Source organism: Callospermophilus lateralis, chromosome 12 (genome assembly GCF_048772815.1).
Source record: "Callospermophilus lateralis isolate mCalLat2 chromosome 12, mCalLat2.hap1, whole genome shotgun sequence".
NCBI classification, from domain to species: Eukaryota; Metazoa; Chordata; class Mammalia; order Rodentia; family Sciuridae; genus Callospermophilus; species Callospermophilus lateralis.
Window position 1 is genome coordinate 36,027,659 of NC_135316.1, and position 10,409 is coordinate 36,038,067.

Genomic DNA, 10,409 nt, shown 5'->3' on the forward strand with positions numbered 1-10,409 from the left:
GTTGATGATTTGAAAAGAAATTTCTCAAGGTTAGGCCTTTCCTAGAGAGTGAAAGGAAGTTGATATTTCTATTTTTAACCTTAGTTTAAAAGTCAATAAATCCCACTATTTCATAGTTTATAGGGATGTCAGTCTCCTTGTATTGCCCAAAAGGTTAATGAAAATACAGTTTCCCTAAAATCATAAACTTGCTGATCTGCTTTTTTAAGGAGGTGGTTACAGATTAATTTTAGTTTTCTTTGACAATTTCAGATAATCTTGTTATCAATGGAAGCATTACTTCTGGAAGAATGCAATATCGAGTGAACAGGTTTTATTTTTTTCTGAAATACAATGGATATAAGAAAGGAGGCCCCTACACATGAACCCAGGGGCATCATCTCATTGAAGACAGACTTCTCTCCAATTCTTTGATCAAACCAAGCTCCCAGTTCAAGAAGGACCCTGCACACCTGCAACTGGTACAACTCTAGGCAACTACATTTCCCACAGACAGCATGACATCATCTAGTCTGTGTTCTCAATACTCCCTTCCCTTTTCTTTCTTTCACCTCTCTCTTCCTATTCACATCCCATTGTCTTGTTTCTCAAAATCCTCACTCTTAGGAAGCTGTCATCATTCTCCTCAGGCAGTTGGTTGATAAAGACTTAATGAAGTCAGTGGCATGCTGGAGCCAAACTGTACCAGCTTGTGAGAGATAACTGCTCAATATTTAGGAATTTTAAAAGCAAACTTTCAACTTTTGGTAGCTAGTAATCAGCCTTGAAAGAAATGCTTATACCCAGGAAATTGGCATTGTTAACACTCCCTACTGGCCTGTGAGGAGCTGGTTTATCTGCACACCACTGAGGATTACACTGCCCAGGGGATCTTGCAGTCTTAGTGGGTACTCCTGAAAACCTTAAAGATTCAAAATGAATTTCCATCTCTGAGATTTCTCTAACAGGAAATATTTTCTAACAGGAGTAAGTAATAAAAATAATAGAGACATTGCCAAGAGTTACCACATAGGCAAACCCCTACATCATCTTGGTCAAAGTTGGCTCTACAGATATATATCACTAGGAGATATGGCAGGAAAAAGTCAGAAAGGCAATGCCTTTCTGGGTCAAGAAAGATTCCCAAAGATACATATACATGTAACCATTATATAAAACAATTCTGTAACACTGTCCTGCTGAGACAGACTGTTTCCCAGTTACTGACCAAAACGAAGAGTGAAGCATGCTTTCAAAGAGAGGACCATGCTTCTTACACCACCACAAAGGATGTGGAGGTAATTCAGTCTGTGCACTGAAAAACTAAATTTACTGAATGCCAATTAAATAATCTAATGATTTCCAAAAACTGCAAATGGGTCTTAATATTCTACTGAGATCTTCCAAAGTCAAAACTTCTGGTCTAGTGGCTAAAGAAAGGCCAATCATTGTTACCTAAGTTGCATTGAACTGCCCTTACCCATAATCCCAGAATATTTTCTTTAAAAGAGGGAATGGATCAATAGTGCTTAATATAAATTAGTCATCTTTTCCATGTATTTATTTTCATGCTTCTCTAAGAATTGATTGTGTGTTAACTCTGTACCAGTCACTGTCATGGCTATCCACAAGAACATTTAAGTTCTAGTCCCACATTGTGTTTCAGAAGATTATATTTCAAAAATAGATGGTGAAGGAAGTACTACTGAAAGTCCTCATAGAGATTCTGCCAGTACTATACAGAGAAATCTCTTTCTGATTTGCTCACTATAATTAGAAAATGACATTTGAAAGTTATAACCTTTTACTTTTTGGTTCCCACAATAATAGTCATTAAAAGCCTTTGAAAGTATATGATTTGATTTCTAAGGAAAAAATGTAATGTAGCTTTATTAGCATTCTTGAGAGAAACATAAATGTAACAAATTAAAAATATGTTTTACAGGGAACACCATGAAATATAGCAAGAAAACTTTGGGTTTATAATTAACCCATGTTTCTGAAAATATTGTGTCTCATTTTAATAAAAATGGATAAATAATGGGTTCTAGGAACTACAGTTGTAGCAACAATTTGATTTTTATACTTGTTTACTATTGGAAAAACACATGTGTTCCTGTCAAAGCATATCAAATTCATGAACACATTTTATATGCAGAGCTCAACAAATATCCTCTTGCAAGATATACTCATTTTAAAATATGGTCAATAATGGAAAAGATTCCATGAGCTTCTGAGAAGAAGGTAAATTCAGCTGTTTTGGGGTGAAATATTCTGTAGATGTCCATTAGGTATATTTGATTTATAGTATTAAAGTCAGAAAAATCCTTATTAATTTTATATTTGGATGACCTATCTGCTGGTGATAGGGTTTGTTGCAAACAACATTTAGTTGGATCTTTTTTTGATCCAATCCATTAATCTGTGGCTTTTACCTGGGGAGTTGAGACCAGATGCATTCAGGGTTATTATAGATATGTGTTTTTAGTTTTATATTTTGGATTGTTTTCTACATTTAATTCTGCCTTAATTTTCATTTACTTGGTTGCTCTTCTCATGGTCATCATCTATTTAAGAGCTTTGGGAATTATTTTTGGGTACATCTTTGTGCAGTTTATCTTTGAGTATCTTTGTAGTGCTACTTTGGTGATCATAAATTCTTTTAGCTTATCCCTGTCATGTAAAGCTTTTCTTTCAACATAAACTTTGAAAGAGGTTTGCTGGATTAAGAAATCTTGACTGACAAAATTTTTCTTTAAGAGCTTTCTTTGAATATCTCATTGTGGGCCTTGCTCTTCTTTAGGATCTGAGTTCAGAAGCCAGGAGGGAGCCTTTGTGGCTTGCTCTTAAATGAGACCTGATGGTTTTCTCTTGCAACTTTAAATGCTCTTTCCTTCTTTTCTAAGTTATGTATTTAGATTATCATGTGTAAAGAAAGAAAAAGTTGAAACTGAGAGAAAATTTTTTAAAAAGAGAAAGAAAAAAGGAAGAAAAGCTTATATATATCTATAGCTACATGTATTTTGTCTTCTATTTTTCATTTTTTAAAATTAAGAAAAAAGACAAAAGTTTCCAACCCACACTAGGTGAAATTGAAGAAGAGAAAAAGCAGACCATACAGCAAATATCTTTCTGACACCTGCAGCTTTTAAAACCACTAACACTCATTGAAATTAATTGTATGAAAATTTATATTAAATTATGCAATGAATATTAAATAATCTGATTTATGTTAAATTTTATTTAAATTAAATTAATTTCTTTACATCTTATTAAATTAATTTAAATAAAATTTAATAAATTTTTAAATATAAATTGTTATAATTTAATGTAAATTAATTTTATTAAATTAAAAACAATACTAATTAAATTTTAAGTGCTACATCAAAAAATAAATTTAAATTAAATGTAATAAAAATTCATTTATATTTAAATTAAAATATAATTTATATTTAAAAATTGATTTCATATTAAAGTTTATTAAATTAATTTTAATAAAGAATGTCCTTTAATGGTTCTAAACCTAAGGGTTTCAGAGAAGCAATTGCCACATAATCTGCTTTCTCTCTTCTCTGACTTCGCCCAACTCAAGCTGGAAACTCTTGATTCATCTTTTATCTTAATTTACAAAAATAAAAATAGATTAATTTTATATACTCTTTTTGTTAACCCAGAGAAGCGTTTAGATAAACAGTCCAGATTTTAATGATACATTCTTATAAATTAACTTTTCAGGGGAAATGTTTGATGTAATAAGTCTTTTGGTTTGACTCAAACTTAACATGTAGAAAATATTTTCTTTATGGACATATTTAACACAGGGAAAATTGAATTTAACCTGAAGTGACTTTTTAGACAATTGAAAATAGTTAAATGGATAGGTTCATAGTATTTTGATTAAAAGAATCTTAGAATTAATCCACTAAATTTTTTTATTTGGGCCCTCCAACTGTAATTTTCTTTTAGTAGTTGTACAATGTTTTCTTTGATAAAGAATTCACAACTTCTTGCTGCATCATACTTTGTTTTAATATACTCTAACTTTGGAGATATATCTTTATCATATGGGTTGGATTTTTCGTCTCTTCTGTCATTTAAATGTATCATTTTTATTTTAATACAATTAAATTAAACAAATATTATAAAAAAGAGGTTTAGCTGTATAGTTCACTGATACTGCTCTGATTCACAATCAAAGTATTTAGGAATTGAATACTGCATACGATTACCTCATAACATCAGAACAAATTTTAATAAACCAAAAGTGCTACAGCAAACAAAGAATCAAACAATAATTTTAAGTGCTACATCAAAAAACAAACAAAAAAAAAAACAACAAAAAAAATAAAACAAAAAAACTTGGTAGCTCTATATATCAGGTTTTTCTTCTTTACCTTTTTTCTACAAATATATGACTTTTTCCCAAAAGGAAAAAGTACCTTGTGTTTATGGATTCTGTAAAGTTCTAAATTATCTCTGGCTTGATAATTATCTATTGCCTTAAAATGTCCTTTAGTATAACTCTGGGGCTGTTCTCAAGGGGCATTCTAGAATGAAGAGCTCCTCTCTCCATGTCTTTCTGTTGGATAATTTGAGTGAGTTTCTCAACCTCCTCTTTAGACAGCTGATCTATCTGTTTGGTTAAAGACATATTCTTTGAATTCTGAAGTTTAATCTCAAGTACTCGTTCTTTGACTCTTTTCACAAAATTTTCCATTTTGGCTTTACATATGGCATGGTTTTCACTCCCATTTTCTGTATTAAGGCATTTCACTTTTCTTTCTTGAAAACTATCAGCATACTCTGTTTGAATGTCCTGTCTCTCTTTATGCCCCTGGGCTTTTATTTGTTCAATGGTTTTCTGCAAATTCTGAATTTCCTTGTCTTTTTGAAAAAGCAGTTGGGTATGTGCAACCTTCATCTGCTCATACTTGTATTTAAATTTATCCATTTCCTCCTTCTGCTCCTGTAGTGACTGAAGTAGTTGCATGTGACTCTGGTTTTGATCTTCAATGACCTTGTGATGATGTGTAACTTCCTCTTCCAGATGATTCTTGATGATATTCAGTTGAGATACCTCAGATTCTAGTTCTGTGATACTATCAAGGGTTTTAGGCTCAGCCACAGCTACAACTGGATTCTGCTGTTCCCTAATTCTTTCCAATTCTTCTTGCAGATGAATGTTTTCTTCTTTCATGGAGCTGAGACTTCTGTCTTTTGCCTCTATGGTCTGCCTTAAAGTTTCATTTTGTTTTAAGGCCTGAGAACACTTATCTAAATCCTTTTGCAGTGCTGAATTTTCTTGTTTGAGTTGGTCAATAAAAACTTCTTTCTCATTTATAAGATGCATCAATTGCTTCTGTTCTTCTAAACGAGATGCCAACATTTCCTTAGTTTCTTTTTGATCAGTAGCCATTTCCTCAATATTCTTTTTGAGTCCTGCTATTTCAAAATCTTTCTCTTGACTGAGTTGCACTACATGCTCCTGTTCCAGCTGTAAGGCAGAGGTATTCCAATTACATACATTTGAGAGTTCCTGAATAGTCTGCCTGTAACTGTTTGCTTCTTCCAACAGTCTCTTCTTGGCCTGACACAGTTCTACTTGTATCTGTTCTTTCTCTCTTTTCAGCGTCTCCATAATAGTGTCTTTTTCTAGAGAAATTTTGTTGTTACCAGCAATACATTCTTCCAACTGATGCCTTACATCTTCACATGCTGAAATCAACTTGTCATTTTCCATTTTGAAATCAAGAGCAACTTTTTTTAAATTTTCATTGAGCTGTTCTACTTCAGCAAGATTTTGCTTCAAGTTTGTAATTTCGACTTCCCTTTCTTTAAGCAAGTCATCCTTAAAATTTCTGTTAGAGTCTTCGTTAACAGCATGTCTTAACTTGTTCCGAACTCGATATAATTCCTCCTCCTTTTGGCTAATGTGTTCCTTGAGTTCCAGGTTTTCCTGCTGGACGTTTAAACTACTTTTTTGTGACTGACTTAGCTGACCTACTAAATCTTTGACTTTATCTTCAAGCTTCTGCTTGGTTAAATGCAAATCACGGAGGCTCAGTGCACTCTCAGTTAACTTTTCTTTCTGTGCATGCAACTCTTTAGTTATGTCTATATTATCCTCCTCAAGTTGATGAACTCTCTCTTTTTCATCCTCTAGATCTTGTTTCAACTTCTTGATTAGACCATCTCCTTCATTTTGCTGTTTTGATAGCTTGTCTATTATCAAATTCATGTGCTTTGTATCTTCCTGGTGCTCATTGTCCAGTTCTTCTAACTGAGCTATCAGCATTTCCTTTTCATTAATTTTCTCATTCAGTTCTTGCTCCTTAGCCTCCAAGTTCAGTGTTAACTCATGTATTTGTACATTTAAATTCATGTCTTTTGAAGACTTACTTTTAATGACTTCACATTCCCAACTAAGTTTGGAAAGTGATATCTGAAGTTCTTCCTTTTCTTGACTCAATAATGACTTCTCTTTTTCTAAAACTTGGACATGCATTTGAAGTTTCAGATTGTCTTCAGCAAGACTGGTATCCTGCCTTAAACTACTCACTTTCATTCTTTCATTATGAGCATCAGACAGGGCTTGTTGTAGTCTGAACACTTCTCCCACTGATGAACTCTGTGGAGGAATTGTTCCCTTTTCTGCCACAGGATCACTCTCCTCCATCACAGAAGGCTGCAATTTACTGCATTCCAGTTTTAAGTTTTCACACTCTTCAAATATTTGTTGCTTTTCCACACTGAGCTGCTCTTTTTCTCCCTTCAGGACATCTCTGTCATGTTCTGCAGAAGATAATTTTTTCTTTATGTCTTTGATTGTATCCTCAAGTTCTTTGATTCTTTTTATGGACTCTAGTTTTTCACTTTGTAGAACCTGAATCATGTTTTTCATCTCCCAGACATGAGACTCATCAGTTACTGTAACTCTTGAGTCACCTTGGTGTAACAGCTTTTCAAGTTCTGCAATCCGTCTTTCATAGTCATTTGACTCCTGTTGATGCTGGTGATTTAACTCCGCCAATTTTTGTTGATGTGCATTCTGCAAAACGGACATTTCATGTTGGTGATGATCCATGTCCTGACTTCGGTTTTGTTCCAGGACCTTAATAGTATGTTGTAGGTTGCAGATTTCACTGAGTCCATAACCGAATGAACAAGGTGCTTTGGTTGCTGGTACACCACCCACTCCTGAAGGTACTGATTGAGCAGCTGAATGCAGGCTCAACAACTGCTCCTGTAGTGCCATCTGGCTTGCTTGAAGATGGCTGATTTCTACCTGTTTCTGTTGCAGCTGATTTTGGTAACTTGTAGATTGAAGGTTTATTTTAAACTGTGATGCTTCATCATTTTTTTCCAGATCAGTACAATACTTTTTAAGTGTTGTATTCTCAGATGTCAACCTTGATTCTGTAGCTTCAATTTTCTTTCTCCGACAACGAAGTGAACCGGCTTCCACAGCTTTGGAGACCTCCACAGGTATATCTATAGTGCAGCTGGAGACTTGGCCAGTGGGGGAAGCCAAGCTGCCTCCCTCCTGACCCAAGGACTGGCCCAAGCTGAAACCTAGGCCTCTAAACCACGAAGACATTGCTAGAGCTTCAAGAGCCCTCAGCTCTGCTCCAAAAACCACTCTATGGCCATCCACCTTCCAGTTGAATGTCCTGGAGCGTTGCTGGGGTCAATTATGACCAAAGCATTCAGAATTCCGGGCAGTGCAGGGTTCCTGCCACCCTTGGTGCTCTGCCTTAAACAGAGGTCTGGCCTCGGCTTTGACCAGGAACTTGCCACCAGGGTCTCAATCACCCCTGCGGGGCCTCTGCTCCCTCCCTGGACTTTCAGCCCTCTGGTTGGGTGAATTCTCCCTCAGAGTTAGTGACTTCCCCAGCTTTGTGGGCTGCTCCTGCCACCTCCATGCTGGCCACCAGAACACCCCCATGTGAGAGCCTTTATCCTGTCTTGGAGGTCTGAAGTTAAAGTTCTGTCCTCAAAGACTCAAGTTATTTTTTTCTATGCAATGTAATCTGTTAGTGATAGTTTCCAGTGGAATTATATATATATATATATATATATATATATATATATATACACACACACACACACACACACACACACACACATATATGATACTGGAATACATTACAATTCTTATCACACATTTAGAGCACAATTTTCCACATATCTGGTTTTATACAAAGTTTTTGCACACCAATTCATGTCTTTATACATGTACTTTGTATAATAATAAGTATAACATTCCACCACCATTTCTAACCCCATGCCCCCTCCCTTCCCCTCCCACCTCTCTGGCCAATCTAGAGTTCCTCTATTCCTCCCATGCTCCCTCTTCCTATCCCACTGTGAATCAGCCTCCTTATATCAAAGAAAACATTTGGCATTTATTTTTCGGGATTGGCTAACTTCACTAAGCATTATCTTCTCTAATTCCATCCTATTACCTGCAAATGCCATGATTTTATTCTCTTTTATTGATGAGTAATATTCCATTGTGTATATATGCCACATTTTTAATCCATTCATCTATTGAAGGGCATCTAGGTTGGTTCCACAGTTGAGCTACTGTGAAGTATGATTTGTATCTTTCATTTCCAGGAGTTATGACTGGTTTATTTAAATATTTTTGTTTCTGTATTGAAGTGATCTTTATCTCAATATTAGCTTTCTTTATTCATTGCTTAGATCTTCTTTTAGTTTAACATTTTAATAATCATTTTTTGTAATCTTTGTCTGATATTTCATCTACTTCCATATCTTTGGGATCCTTTGTTGGCAGATTCTGAATTTTGGAGAAGATTTCTTGGCCTATTTCCTCATGTTTTCAGAGGTCTTGGTTGGACTTGTGCATCAGTTGAGATAGATTCTCCTTCCTCTTTTAAGTCCTCTTGTGGATAGTTGTCTTTTTTGCTTTATGAGTAGATATCCCAGGTGCAACCTGTGGTGCCATCTATGATTGTTCCTCCTTGGAACTTGTTTTTGTTTGTTTGTTTGTTTGTTTGTTTGGGGTTTTGGTTTTGTTTCCCCAATTCTCTGCCCTTGAAGTAATGTGAAGGCTCAGGTGGGGCTAGATTATCATGTGTGGAGTGAGATTTGCTGTTACTTACTTGGCTGAGTTGTGAGTATTATTCCACAGCAAAATCTCAACTCTGTGATCTTGAAATGTCCCAATCACTTTCCAGCCCCTCTTATAGGGAGTGGAAGCCAGGAATAGCACTACTGTTAGCAATAGACGTACAGTGTCTGCAGTCCACTTTGACATCTATATCAATAATTGCCACCTATATAGGAATGTTGAGGTGAGTATCAGTACCATCAATACCAAAAATAAAAAATCATGAACGCAATCCAGAATTAAACAGCAGGTGTCTACTATGTCGTGTATTCTATCAATAACCACAACCACAGGAATTGGGTAAGAATTATATTAACTATCTAATTCTATTAGTCAATGGAATTAAAGTTTCTTAAGTAAAGAGAAAATAGGGTAGGAAGGCAAGAAATGTTTGAAATATGTAAGTAAACAAAAGAGAGTCAGGCAATAGGTAGCTGATGTTGACTATAAAGAGGGAGTTACAAAAAAATTAACTAAAAGTTATCAAAAGACCAAAGAAGAGAGGAAGCTTGAAAATTTAGGATTGGGGTGGAGAAAAACTAAAGAAGTGGGATTAAGGACAAAAAACAATATAAAAACAAACAAGCAAATGTAACATCAAAACAGTTCAAACATATATATAATTATATCCCACAGAAGTCAAAACAAGGCTAAATCATAAACAGATGCAAAAGAAAGCAATTAAATGAAAATACAATTACATAAATATTTTTTCTGACCTATCCACACAGTGAGAATACACAGACACATACACACACACACACACACACACACACACTTCAAAACTTCCAGAATAAAAACAAATTAAAAATAAATAAAATACAAGAATTAGTCAGCCACAGGTATATGGTTTATTTGTCCCATAGCTAATAACAAAAATGTGTATTATATGGTATAAACTATGTAATTGCTAATACACACATCATAATTTAGGCAAATAAGTTCAAGAACTCCAAACTCTCTGAAAGTTCACGCATTCTTTGAATCTGAATTAAAAATATAGCACTCTTTAATAAGGTAGGCACTAGAGTGACACAAATATGAAAGTCAAGTATAAATACATATGGAAAAGAGAATTTATAAAAATACATATAACCAATAGTATGAACTCATTGAATGGGTTAAGAGACAAAATAGATTATGAAACATCATGAATAATATATCTAATTATGTTTTGACAAAGTGGCTATGGTTGAGTTCCAAGAAGCTAGAAATATTTAGCCATGTCAAAATCAAGCACTGTTTTCTCTGGGCTAATTATTTCCAGTTCTTCTCTCATAACTTAGTGGCTTAA

At 34.6% G+C, this 10,409-nt stretch overlaps 1 pseudogene; it reads right to left on the minus strand.

Annotated features, from left to right (window-relative positions):
* Positions 1–4,471: 4,471 nt before the first annotated feature.
* Positions 4,472–7,576, minus strand: LOC143386048 (thyroid receptor-interacting protein 11 pseudogene; annotated as a pseudogene).
* Between the last annotated feature and the right edge of the window lie 2,833 nt (positions 7,577–10,409).